Below are 11,691 nucleotides of genomic sequence, written 5' to 3'. Positions count from 1 at the left end.
CACAGAATTCTCGGAGAGAAGAGGAAAAAAGGTCGAGCTAGCCAGGAGTCTGAAAACCCCTGACGCCTGAGCCCTGGAATTAATGTGGGTTACAGAGTCTGTCCTCAGGCGGCCTTCCCCCACCGTCCCAGGCCTTGAAACCCTCTTCCGCCCTCCCATTTGAAAGGTTGGGCCGAGGCAGGCAATGTCCAGGACGGCCACAAGGGGGCGCGGGAGCACTGAATAATCCCTTCAATCCAGCCTTCTCCGGAGCCCTCCTTCCCTGATTCCGAAATATCTAATAAGCACCCATTCTCTGCCAGGTGAGAGGACCCGCGCGAGGGGAGAGGAAAGGTGGTTAGGGCAAGGGAAGAGGCACTCACCTATGCTTCTATGGGACTGGAGGTTCGAGGGCAAAGATTTGGCTGAAGGGCGGGGTCAGAAATAACTGCTAGAATGTACTGAGCCCCAGGTGTGCTCCAAACGCTAGATTTGTGCCTTAGCTTCTATAATCCATAACTATACAAACTTGGTTTTCCCATCGTTCTACTTTCATTGTGCGTATTGTGGGTGCAGTATGGCAGGCATGCTAGTCATTTCATAGAGTTTCTGTAAGGGAAACACATCCCCATTTTACAGATGGGGAAACCAAGGCACAGTTAATAAGGAATGGCCTCAGGAGTGCCTGGGTAGCTCAGTCAGTTAAGTGTGAACTCTAGATCTCACCTCAGGTCATGCTCTTAGGGTGCTGAGTTCAAGTCCCAGCATTGGACTCTATGCTGGGTGTGGAGCCTACTTAATTCAAAACAGAACAAAACAAGCAATGGCCTCAGAGTTCAATCATGAGCAGGCTGGTTCCAGAGTGTGGGCTTACCCACTTATTAGCCCCCTTGTAGTTCCAATCAGGGAGTCCTAGGGGCAGTGGGGAGTCACTAGAGAATTTTAGTAGGGAAGGAAAAAGACTTAGTTTGCTTTTTGTGCTGGCGGTGGGGAGGGGGGCAGCCTGGGGTCGGGGTGACACTGGTCAGGTGGAGGCTATCACCGCGGTCCCAGCTGTGACTAGGATGGCAGTGGAGAGGTGGAAAGAAGAGAGAGAAGACAGATTTGAGAGACATTAAGTAGCCTGGAGGGTCTTAGTGACCAATTTCATGCCAGAGCTGGGGGGTGGGGTGGGTAGAAAGCAGATGGGGATGGGGAAGCAGAGTTGGAAGAGGGTAGGAGTATGTGGGGCACCTGAAGGGAGAAATCTGTAGGCCCCTGGCCTGCCCTCTGGTCTTGATCTGGGAGAGGGCTCCATGCCCTCAGACCTGAACATAAAAAAGAGCCACCCCCAGATTCCTCTGCCCCATCTTTCCTGGAGAGCCTGGGGATGTGTGAGGCCAGGAATTCTAAACTCTGGCCGCCTTCTGTTCAGGGTCTAGGGGGCTCTGGGCTCAACGGGAATGGCACTGTGCTGTTCTCTGCCATCCAGCTTGGCATATTGGCCCTTGCCCACGGGGCAGGACCAGGGAGTCTCACCCACCCTCTCTGGCTGCAAACATCCCCTCCTCTCCCACACACTCTTTGAGGCTTCAGGCTCACAAAGCTCTGTCTTCTGCAGGATCTCATTTAATCCTCACAACAGCCTGGGAGTAGATCATTATTACCATGGCTGTGCAGCTGCCGGAGCCACCTCGGAGGTAAGGGGCTCACCCTGGGTCACATAACTTGTGCCTGGACCAGCCCTCTGCCAGGACTTTGGTCGCAAACTGTCGTCTCCCGCCCACCGCACTCCCAGCACCACTGGCTCTTGGTGGCCATCTTGGGGACACGGAGGTCCCTACACCCCGCAGTTTAGGTTTCCATGCACAGCCCAGAATGGGGCAGAGATGGGGGCATGGTTTGGAGTCTGGGAAGACCAGGGTCTGGCATCAGTCCCAGCTAGGGAAACCATGAAAGGAGGGGAACTAGGTGGGTGGGGGAGAGCTTCCCAAAGGGTGGGGGTGGAGTGGGACGTGTCTAGGCAGGCAAGTGGGGACAAAGAGGCTGCCAGGTGTGCCGCCAACCCTAGCCGCCAGCCGCCAGCCCAGATTCAAAGCGGGACTGAGGCTGTGATTGGTGGCCCGGGTCCCTCGCCCCACCCCTTCCCTCTCACCTCCCAGGCAGCTAAGAAAGAGGAATGGGGTTGAGAAGGCCCCTTATCCTGTAAGTCCTTAAGCACGAAGCGTGGCCTGGCTGGCAGTGAACTCAATTAACTACCTCTCCTACCCCCAAACCCTGCCAGGACGCTGTCTGGCATTCTGGCGCCGCCATCAGCCCCAGTGACTCCTCGCGCTGCCAGGTTTTGAGTAGCCCGGGCCTCAGGTCATCCAACCCCCCCTCTCCTGGGGCGTCCTCCAGCCCGCGCCCTCCTCCACTCCTTTTACCCCTCGCCAGTCCTCTCTGAGCAGTGTCCTGTTCTCTGACCCCTCTCCCAGTCCAGCCACGAGGCCCGGCCAGGCTCCCGCAAGAGGCGGCTTCCTGGGCCCTACCCCATTTCCACGTGGGTAACCTGGCCCTCCAGTACCCGAGAACCTTGCCCTCCGAGCCTCCCCAGCGGGGTTCAGGCTAGGCCCCCCACCCTGCTGGAGCCCTCGGGAGCCCGCGCGCATCTGGGCGGGGGAGGGGCTGGGGCAGCGAGGTGCACAGGTTGTCTGGCTCCGCCGAGTGCCAGTCGAGGGGGGCTGGGCGGGAATCCGACTCCGGCCTGCGTCCCGCCCCCCGCGCAGATGGCCGGGGCGCGGGCGGGTCCGGGGTGGCGGAACGGGGCTCCGGTTTCGGTCGCGAGGGGCGGGGCGGGAGCGAGGGGCCCGCTGCGGCTGCGGCCAATCAGCGCCCGGCAGGGCCTCTCCCCCGCGCCCCCAGCCACCAATCGCGGTCCGACCTGGCCGCCCCCGCCCCGCCGTGTCCTTTGTTCCCGCTCTCCCTGGCGGTACCCCCCCACCCCCGCCGGCGCGGCCCCCGCCGCCGGTCTCCAGGCCTCTAACCTTGCTACTTCCGGCCCGCGCGGATCGGGCCGTGTGCCGGTGCCCGTGTACTCGGTGTGTGCGCGCGCGCGTGTGCAGGGCCCGCCGCCGGCGAGCACAGGCCTGAGGGTGGTCTTGAACGCTCGTGTGTCCGCAGCTGCCCCAGGGGCCCCAGAGGGCCTAACCAAAGTCCCAGTAAAGCTCTTTGGAGAGGCTGAACTTTGGCCGCGGTCGGGGGCTAGGAGTGAGCACAGGGATCCGGGCAGTGGTCCCGCCGGGGCTGCACCTTTCCTTACAGGCCCTGGTTTTCCTCACACTCTCGCGATTCCCTCCCTGCTTGCTGCCTCAGATACATCCACCTGATGAACTCGAAATCTTCTTTCCAGACTTATCTTGGGGGTTGCTTTCTCTTTGGCGTCCCGGGGAGTCGCAGGTGCCTCTGGTGTCTCCCACTCACCAAGCATGTGACCCGCTCTGGTCTGGGTTTCTGGCATCCCCAGCAGTGAGGCTCAGAGGGACCCAGACTCAGTAACCCTGACGCCTGGCAGAGCGCAGTGCTCCGTGCTTGTCCACTTGAGGGACAGCAGCAAGCTGTCGTCCCAAATACTTCCACAGTCACACACCACCTTCAGGCCTCATCTTGGTTCCACTTGAGATTGAGGCTTGTCATTTCAGGCCTGTTACAAGGACTAAAACAGCTAAAATCTTTGAAGAACAGAGTGCCTGGTAAGGAGCCACCACACCCACTCAGGCCACCCACGGCCCCTGCCAGACCATGGACTTGCCCTCTCAGAGCCCTTGCTACTTACAAGTTCCCAGATCAGGTGGAACTTCTCCCCACCACAGTGCCCTCCCTGGATCTCTGAGCCTTCTGTTCAGGACTCCATCCTCAATTCCCTCCTCCCCTATTCCATTTCTGTGAGCTCCTCCACCCCTGCACCTCTACCTGCCCTGGGATAGCCTCCTCGCTCCCCAGAAACCTCCACCTGGGTATCCTTCTAGCATCTCAAACCCAATTTGTCTCAAGCTCAAGGTCCCTCCTCCTGCCATACCTGCTCCTGTATCTGTATCACCATTGCCCATCCCTCTTGCCCACCATCTTACTGTGACCAAGCCTGGGCTTCCAGGTCTGGCTGCCTTGCTGCCCTAGGGCCGGTGCCTTGGCCCACACCCTTCTACTTTTCACCTGTTCTCCTAATCAGCCTCCTTGTTCTCTGCCTCCACAGTCTCCAGGCCTTGCTGCTTGCCAAGATACTTCTCCCGTTGTCCTTAGCTTCTAGTCCCAACTCCTAATGATAATTGAAAGAGCCCTGCCATCTGGCTCTGTCTGCCTTCCTATCTCAGTCCCAGGCACACAGAAGTACCTCAGCTGAAGCCCTTGACACAGGTTAGAAGGTTGGGAGTGGGCCTGTATTCCCAGGGTGCCAGGCAGTAGGATGATCAGAGAAACAGCTAAGGCTGAGAAGTGAACTGGCTCAGCAAACAGGCTCTGCAAACAGACTCTACAAACAGGCTCTGCAAACAGGCACACTTGGGTCTGTGTCTTGGCTCTGCACTTGCCCACTGTGTGACTTTGCTCTGCTTCTTATCCTCATTGGCTCTCATGTCATGTCTCAAATGGATTTAATATTGCATCTTGGAAGGGATAGAGGAGAACTTAGGACCCAGGGCCAAGACTGGCCAGGGGCTGCCTCCTCTCTCAGGTACTCCCCAGAGCCTCAGCATCTAGATCACCTGGAAGGAAAGGCAGGGCCTGAGAAGGAAAAGCCATGGAGAGGCATTGGGGAAGAGGGAAGGGGCAGGGGGGAGGGGTGGCCGACAAAAGAGACCAGCTGCTGTTTGCACACAAACCCCAAGTTGATAATGAGTGGAGGGGAGGGGGGGCGGGGCGGGGAAATGTCTTGGCAGGAGCCTCTGCCAGCTGAAGAGTCTGCCCAGAATTGTGGTGCCCCTCCCTCCACCACCCCCCACTCTGGGCCTTCACCACTCACACGCAGCTGTACATCTGCTCCTAGGACCACAGCAGGGGAAGACAAGAAGGACCTGGGCTTGGTGATCTGGCCCCTTCATCCCAAGTCTCAAATCCTCACCCTCAGGCCACACATATCCTGAGAGCAGCCCCAGGAAAGCCCACAGGAAGGGCCAGAGCCTAATGGAGCCCAAGGGCATCCGAGGACTTGGAGCGGGCCCAGACTTCCCGTCTCTGAGTGCCCGGTCATAGGGAAGGCCCTTGGAGAAGCCCTGAGCACCTGGAACTCAGGAGAAGAGAGGAGGCTCCCAGGTGTAGTGCCCAGAGGAGTCCTCTACCCTTGGGGCCTACCCCCCACGTGGAGGGGCGGGTGGAGGGGAGAGGCCTGGGGGCTCCCATCAGCCCCTCATCCCCAGGAAAGCCAGGAAGGCCCCCTGGGTGACCCATCAGACAGGATGCCAATAAACAAGGAAGACTAGCCAGGACCCTGGGTGTCAGGAGTGGGACCCGCCTCCTCCCTTTGGTCACCCATGCCTGCACGGTTGTGGAAGAGCTTCCTCTCCTGTGGCCCAGGGCTCTGTTGTAGCTATGCCCATCCCCTGCCCCGCCCCCTGGGTCAGGCTGGCCTGTTGGCATCTTCCCTGGGTAAAGAGTCGCCCATGCCCGTGGCCACTCCTGCCATGTGGGCTGTGGGTGCTGCGACAGGAGCCAGGAACGTGTGCTCCCGCTGCTGCTGTGTGCTAGCCTAGCAACAGCTCCCAGGGGCAGGCAGGGAGGGGATGGCAGCTCTCAAGCACTCCCTCCTCCAAGGACTGCTGCCTCCTCTTTTCCCTCGATGCTCCAGCTCCCCGCCAACACCTGCTCCCACCTGCTCCCAGAGAAGGTCAGCCTTCTACAACCACATGTCTCCAGCCTGGGGCTTCTGTGGGCCAGAGCCTAGGTAGCCTGGTGCTGAGCTTTGCAGGGAGCAGTGCAGAGGACACCTTCACAAGCCCTGGGCCAGAGCATGCTGGTGGCACGGAGGACTTCACTCTCTTTTCAGTAGCTCACCTCTCTCTCTCTCTCTCTTTCTCTAGCCAGAAAGGGGTTGTGTGCAGTGAGAGGGAAGAGACAGCAGGCCAAGGAGGCAGGAGAGCCGGGCAAAGGCTTGGAGAACAGAACGATAGGGCCACAGGAGGTTTACGATGAGGAATCGTGCTGAGCAAGGAACCAGTGAGCGGTGGCTGGGTGTGTTTGGAGGCCTGTAGCACGGATAACACCAGGGGGTTGGGGTCAGACAGGTCAGGGTTTCAGTCCCACCTGCAGTCTCTCTGGGCCTCAGCTCCCTCAGCTGTAATTTGGAGGCAACATGAGACCTCCTTGTGGGTCGGTTGGGAGGGTTGGACGATGGGATGCACACAGGAACTCTCTGGAAAGGGCACTAGAGTCACCAGTGGGAAAAAGAGTCGTTGGATTGGGGGCTCTGGTTCCACGTGGTCAGGGGAGCTCCCTGGTGCTCACTTCCCTTCCTGGGGTGTGTGTGAGGGAGCAGCAGTGTAGACAGTGAGAATGCTGGTGGGCTCCAGCGGGCCCTGCACAGCAATGGCATTGGGGCTGGAGTCCAGATGCCCTGGATGTGTCCCTGAGCCCGAGCTCAGCCTGAGCGGGCATGTGGGTTGGCAAGAACGAGGGCTGTTGGAGGGCGGTGGCCTGCAGGGACCCCAGCTGGAGGGTCTGCAGGGCCCCCGTATAAGGCCTGGATACCCCGGAGGAAAAGGCAGAGGGGGGCCAAGAAGCCAGCACCCCACAAGGTTCTAGACTTTGAAGTGAGGCTTGCCATTAAAAGGCCACTGGAGTTTAGAAAAAGTAAAGTGGTGCTTCCCCTGTAGGCAGCTGTGTGTGCCCATGGTGTCAAGCCCAAATGAGTGTGTGTTCAGGGAAATGTTCCCCCTGCTTGATCTCACCAGAAGCAGACCAACCTTGGCAGGGGCCTTCTGCTGCCCCAGGCCCTCAGGGTGGAGAATGCCCACTTAAGACCCTGAGGCCAGGGCCCAGGAGGCCGGCCTGGTGCCACCCTGAGAGGGGACGGGGCTGGCTGGGGCCCAAGGCCTTACCCAGCCTACCCTCCCGGGCCCAGGCCACAGAGGAGGCATTGATGGCAAAAAGAGGCACCCAGAGGCCACTGCAGCTGGCGTGGCGTGGGCATCACTGGGCCTTGCAGGGGGGGCAGCATGACCTCTGTGGTGCCCAGGCCTCCACAGGGCGCAGCGTCTGAGCAGCTGTGGTCCGTGTGGGTGTCCTGCACATCCTAGTCCGGAGAACTTTCTCTGTAGCCACTGCTCTGACCCAGTGCCTGTGCAACCCCCAGAAGGAAAACTCTGGGCCTTCCTTCCCAGGCGGGGGCTGGAGGCAGAGGGCTCCCCCTCCACCCTCAAGCCCCACAGTATCTCTGCCCTGGCCAGACTTCTCCAGGGACACCCTCCCCCTGACCCCTGACCCACACAGCTGGCAGAATCTGGGTACCTGGCCCTGGCCCCCTCTCTGGCCTGCCTTTTCCCCACCGGACCCCCAGTAAAAGTTTTCTCTGTCTGGTGTACCCTCACTTCCCTCTCTGAATCTCTGCTCTCTGTGCCCCAAAAACCTCTGCTCTGGCTTGCCTCCTCCAGAGAGCATTCCAGGAAAGCTCCAGGCTGAGCTAGACCCTCACCAGCCTAAACCTCTGCCGTGGTTATCATCTTATTTTTCGGGCTAGGTACAACTGTTCACATGCAAAGCTCCTTAGGGATGGAACTCGACTCAAGATCGTCCTTTCTTTCTTCCCCATAGGCACAGAATAAATATCAGAGTGGCCAGTGGCCAGCTCTGCCCCTCCCCGCCTCCTACCTATGCCCACATGAGCTGTTGGCCCCAGGGACTACCTGACTGGGGTGTTTTCAGCCCAACGGACTGAAACACTAAAATGGCTGCCAGTCAAAGCCCAGCTCCATTCACACCCCACACACCCGGGGCCCAGGTGGACATGTATGTTTACACACATAACGTGCACACAGACACACACACACTCGGACACACAAGTCTGATGTGCACACATACCAACAGACACTGGGATAGGCGCTCTCACAGATGCAGATATGCACACACATGCGTCCCAGGCACCCACAGCCACACTTACAGCCACGTACAGACACTCGCACCCACAGGTGGCACACTCAGCCAGGCCCGGGGTTCAGGAGGAGCTGCAAATCCCTGCTGTGGCGGCCACCTCCTTCCTCCTGGAGTCACCAGGCCAGCAGAGGGCGCTCGAGGCCCCCTTCCCTCCGGACCCAGCCGCCTCGGGAGGGGGGAGCATGTGGTCACCACGCTCCCTCCCAGGCCAGGTCCCCTTTGTTCCCCAACCCGGGAGGAGGCCACTGTGCCTGGGGAACGCTTCGCCACAGAGTCCTTGGGGCCCTGCTTGGTCTTGCTCCTCCTGGCCCCGGAGATGAGCTGGGGGGCTGTGGGGTACAGTGAGGGGATGACAGCCACCACAAGAAGGGAGAGCTAGTTTATGATCCAGGCTGGTAGGCAGGACCATGCAGCCCCTGGGGGCCTCATAGGCCCGCAGCCTTTCCCCTCTTCTCACTATCTGTTCAAGAGTCTTCCTAACACGTTGTCTCCTGGGAGGGGGACCCTGACCACTGAAATGGAGGCTAGGGCCCCAAAAGCGAGCCCTTCAATCCTCCCCTTTCACCAGTGCTCAGCTCTTCTGACCCTGATAAGCACACTGGTGAGGACTTTGGCTCTGGAAGGACAGAAGCTTTCGGTCTTACCCACCCCCAATCCTGAAACCAAGAGTTCTGGAGCTGTGCAAAGAGGGGGTTATATCTGGGAGTCATTGAAGACCTCCCTTTGTTGCCCACAAGTTACAGGCCTTGGGCCTGTGATCTATGCCTCAGTTTTCACATCTGTAAAATGGGCATCCTCAACAGTCCCTGCCTTGCCCATTTTACAGATGCGAAAACTGAGGGCAGACAAGGTAGCACATGCAGACCCTTGGTTTGAGGCTGGGCACCTGGTATGTGGAAGCTGGGTGTCACCCCTGCTGTGATTACTGTGTGCTCAGCCCTTCCTGGCCCAGCCCTTGAGACAGCGTTTGGACCCCAGCCGAAAGCCATGCCCTAGGTGCTCACGAAACCTGGAGGCACGAACACCATAGGGGTCAGCCTGAGAATGCCACGCCTACATCATCAGCAAACAGCCTGCGTCAGGGAGAGCCTGGCAAGATGCCAGGCCTTGTTTTCCAAGTGGTTTGTTTCTCGGGGCCTTGAATGTCTATTCCTGGTGGGGCTAAGCTTGCAACCTGGCCTTGTGCCTTGGCTGAACGAGGTTCTTCTTCCTCCTTTTCCCAGGACAGAAGGATGAGGCTGGCTCTCGCTGTCCTACCCTACCTGATTCTCAGTTGTCACCATCATTAGGCTCTTTGGAGCTCAGGAGGGGGAGTCTGTGCCTTGTCTTCGGACCCCCAGACACAGGCTGGTCCAGGATGCGGGGCTTGCCATTGTTAGGGGCATTGCTGTCCCTCCTGAAGGCAGGTGGGGAACCCTGGCCAAGCCTGCATTAGGGGTGGGTTCTCCTGTCCCCTGCGGCCCAGCCCCTGACTTAGTGGTCAGCCGTGCATGGGCCTCAGCAGGGCCCAGGCGGGCTGCTCTTGTCCTTAGCAGCCCGGCCTCACTCCAAGTGAATTAGCTAGTCCTCCAGGAGCGAGTGCTGAGGCCTGTAGGCTCCTGGCCCTGGCCATGATTCATTCACCACAGCCTCACCCCCACCAGAGGCCGGTGGTGTCCCTGCTCCCAGACCACTGGCCTGGCTGGCGGCTGGGCAATGGGAGGCTGGTGCCCAGAGCATCCCTGGCCGCCTGGCCATCTGCCCCTATCATCCTATTAATCAGGCTGCTCCCTGTTCCCTCGGGTTGCGCTGGCCTCCATCCGCCCACCCCTCCCTCATGCAGGCCTGGTGGCCCTGGACCCATGCCCAGCCCTGCTTCCGCCAACCTGGCCGCTGTGCCAGGCCTGTGCCAGGCTCTGTCTCCCGTTCCCTTCATCCCCTAGGCCCCTTGAATGACCCAGGGGAGGCTCCGTCATCCTCTTTCCCTCTCGCTCTCTGCCTTCCTGTCCCCCTCAACTGAAGCCCTGGGATTCACTTAACCAGTCTTGATGAAAAACAGAGGCTCTGCCCATGCGTAAGAAGTTGCCAGTGATGGCCTGGGTCTGGGCCCTGCCAGCCTCAGGCGGGGTCTTGGCTTTAGGACTAACCTGGATGACAAAGAAGCCCTGAGAAGCCCCCCCCTCCTCTGATGCCTCACCACCTCTCATTCTCATTTACTCAATGGGAGACAGGTGTTCAGAAACAGGTGTGGATGAATGAATGAATGAATGCCCTTCCCCGCAGCAAACAGCCACTTCTCTTCATCAGTGTGTGTGACACACATCTTCTCAGATCTCTGGCTTGAATACTGTCCTCTTGCCCCTACAGAGTGGAAAGCACCTCCGTTTCGCCACCAGTATACCTGAATTCCAGCACTGGCCTATTGTCTCTGAGTTGTGTGATGGAATCTTTGAGCCAACAGGTCCTCATGATCACATGTGGCTGACCCTCCGTAGCCCCCCACCTCCGGGCTGGCTTTGAGCCTTAGAGGTGTTTTATCTTGTGTGAGGAAAATGGAGCATGGAGATACCACCCAAATGGCAGCCGCGAGAGGACTCTGCTCAAAGTGCTCTTCCTGGGGGGCCTCGCGGGCACATATGTGTGCCATTTGCCCTGTATTGTTCTATAATCCTTGATGGTTGCTCTGTAATTGCTCTCACATGGTTTCTTCATAATAAATAGCATCTGCAGAGAAGTTCACGGTTTACAAACTAACTTGTTCCTCATTCCCTTACTACCTTTACAAAAAGAAACTTAGAGGCTCAGAGAAGTTCATCTATTTCTCTAAGACCACACAGGAAGGGGGAGGCAGAGCTCAGCTCTCCCAGCCTAAGGACCCTGCTGGTCCCTGGCACACTGCATCCCCAGTTCCAAGCAGCTCTTAACCCAGGTTAAGAGCTCTACAGGAGGCAGGGAGGTTACCTGGGGTCTGATGGCTGATGGGGCAGGTGGGCCCTTCCAAGGCAGGCTGGGCGCATGGGTGTGGGCACAGGCTTATATGCTCGTCTGTGCATGCCAGTGTTCACGTCGAGACAAGGTGATCCCTGAAGGGGGCTCTTGGAGCCATCATGGCTCGCAGGATGGGATTTAGGACTAGGTTATTCCCATAATCGCTTTCTCTTTTCATTTTATTGATTTATTATTTTTATTATTTATTTTTAAGTAGGCTCCATGCCCAACAGGGGCCTTGAACTCATGACCCCAAGATCAAGGGAGGCATGTTCTGCTGAGCCAGCCTGGTGCCCCCTCCCCTTCTGTTTTTTAGGCTTAGGTGACACAGAAACTTCTAGAAGAGTTCAAATGCAATGCCTCCATTGGAACTGAAGTTCCGTTATAACCCAGATCAGTGGCATTATTAGCTGTTTGTTTGATTTGCTTATTTGGTTTAGTGAGGCGTGAGGGGGGACATGGTCCTGTCCCAGGGTTGCAGTGAGGTGAGGATGAGAGCTGGAGACTGTGCAGCAAGGAGCCACAGAGGGTCCGCTCCACCACTCCACTGCTCTGCCCTGGGAAAGTACATAAGGCTCCGGGGGCCATCAACAGGGAAGTTCTGGGTTCATCTGGAGCAGCGCTGCTCAGCATCTTTGTCTTTTTTTT

At 58.4% G+C, this 11,691-nt stretch overlaps 1 long non-coding RNA gene across 1 annotated transcript; it reads left to right on the top strand.

Annotated features, from left to right (window-relative positions):
* Positions 1–212: 212 nt before the first annotated feature.
* LOC309844251 lies at positions 213–10,789 on the top strand. The gene is made up of 3 exons (XR_014300567.1): positions 213–302; positions 1,580–1,658; positions 10,423–10,789. It is a non-coding gene; the product is annotated as an uncharacterized lncRNA (long non-coding RNA).
* Positions 10,790–11,691: the final 902 nt, after the last annotated feature.

This window comes from Mustela nivalis (genome assembly GCF_964662115.1).
Source record: "Mustela nivalis genome assembly, chromosome: 11".
Taxonomy (NCBI): domain Eukaryota; kingdom Metazoa; phylum Chordata; class Mammalia; order Carnivora; family Mustelidae; genus Mustela; species Mustela nivalis.
This window is presented reverse-complemented; position numbering and strand designations above follow the sequence as displayed.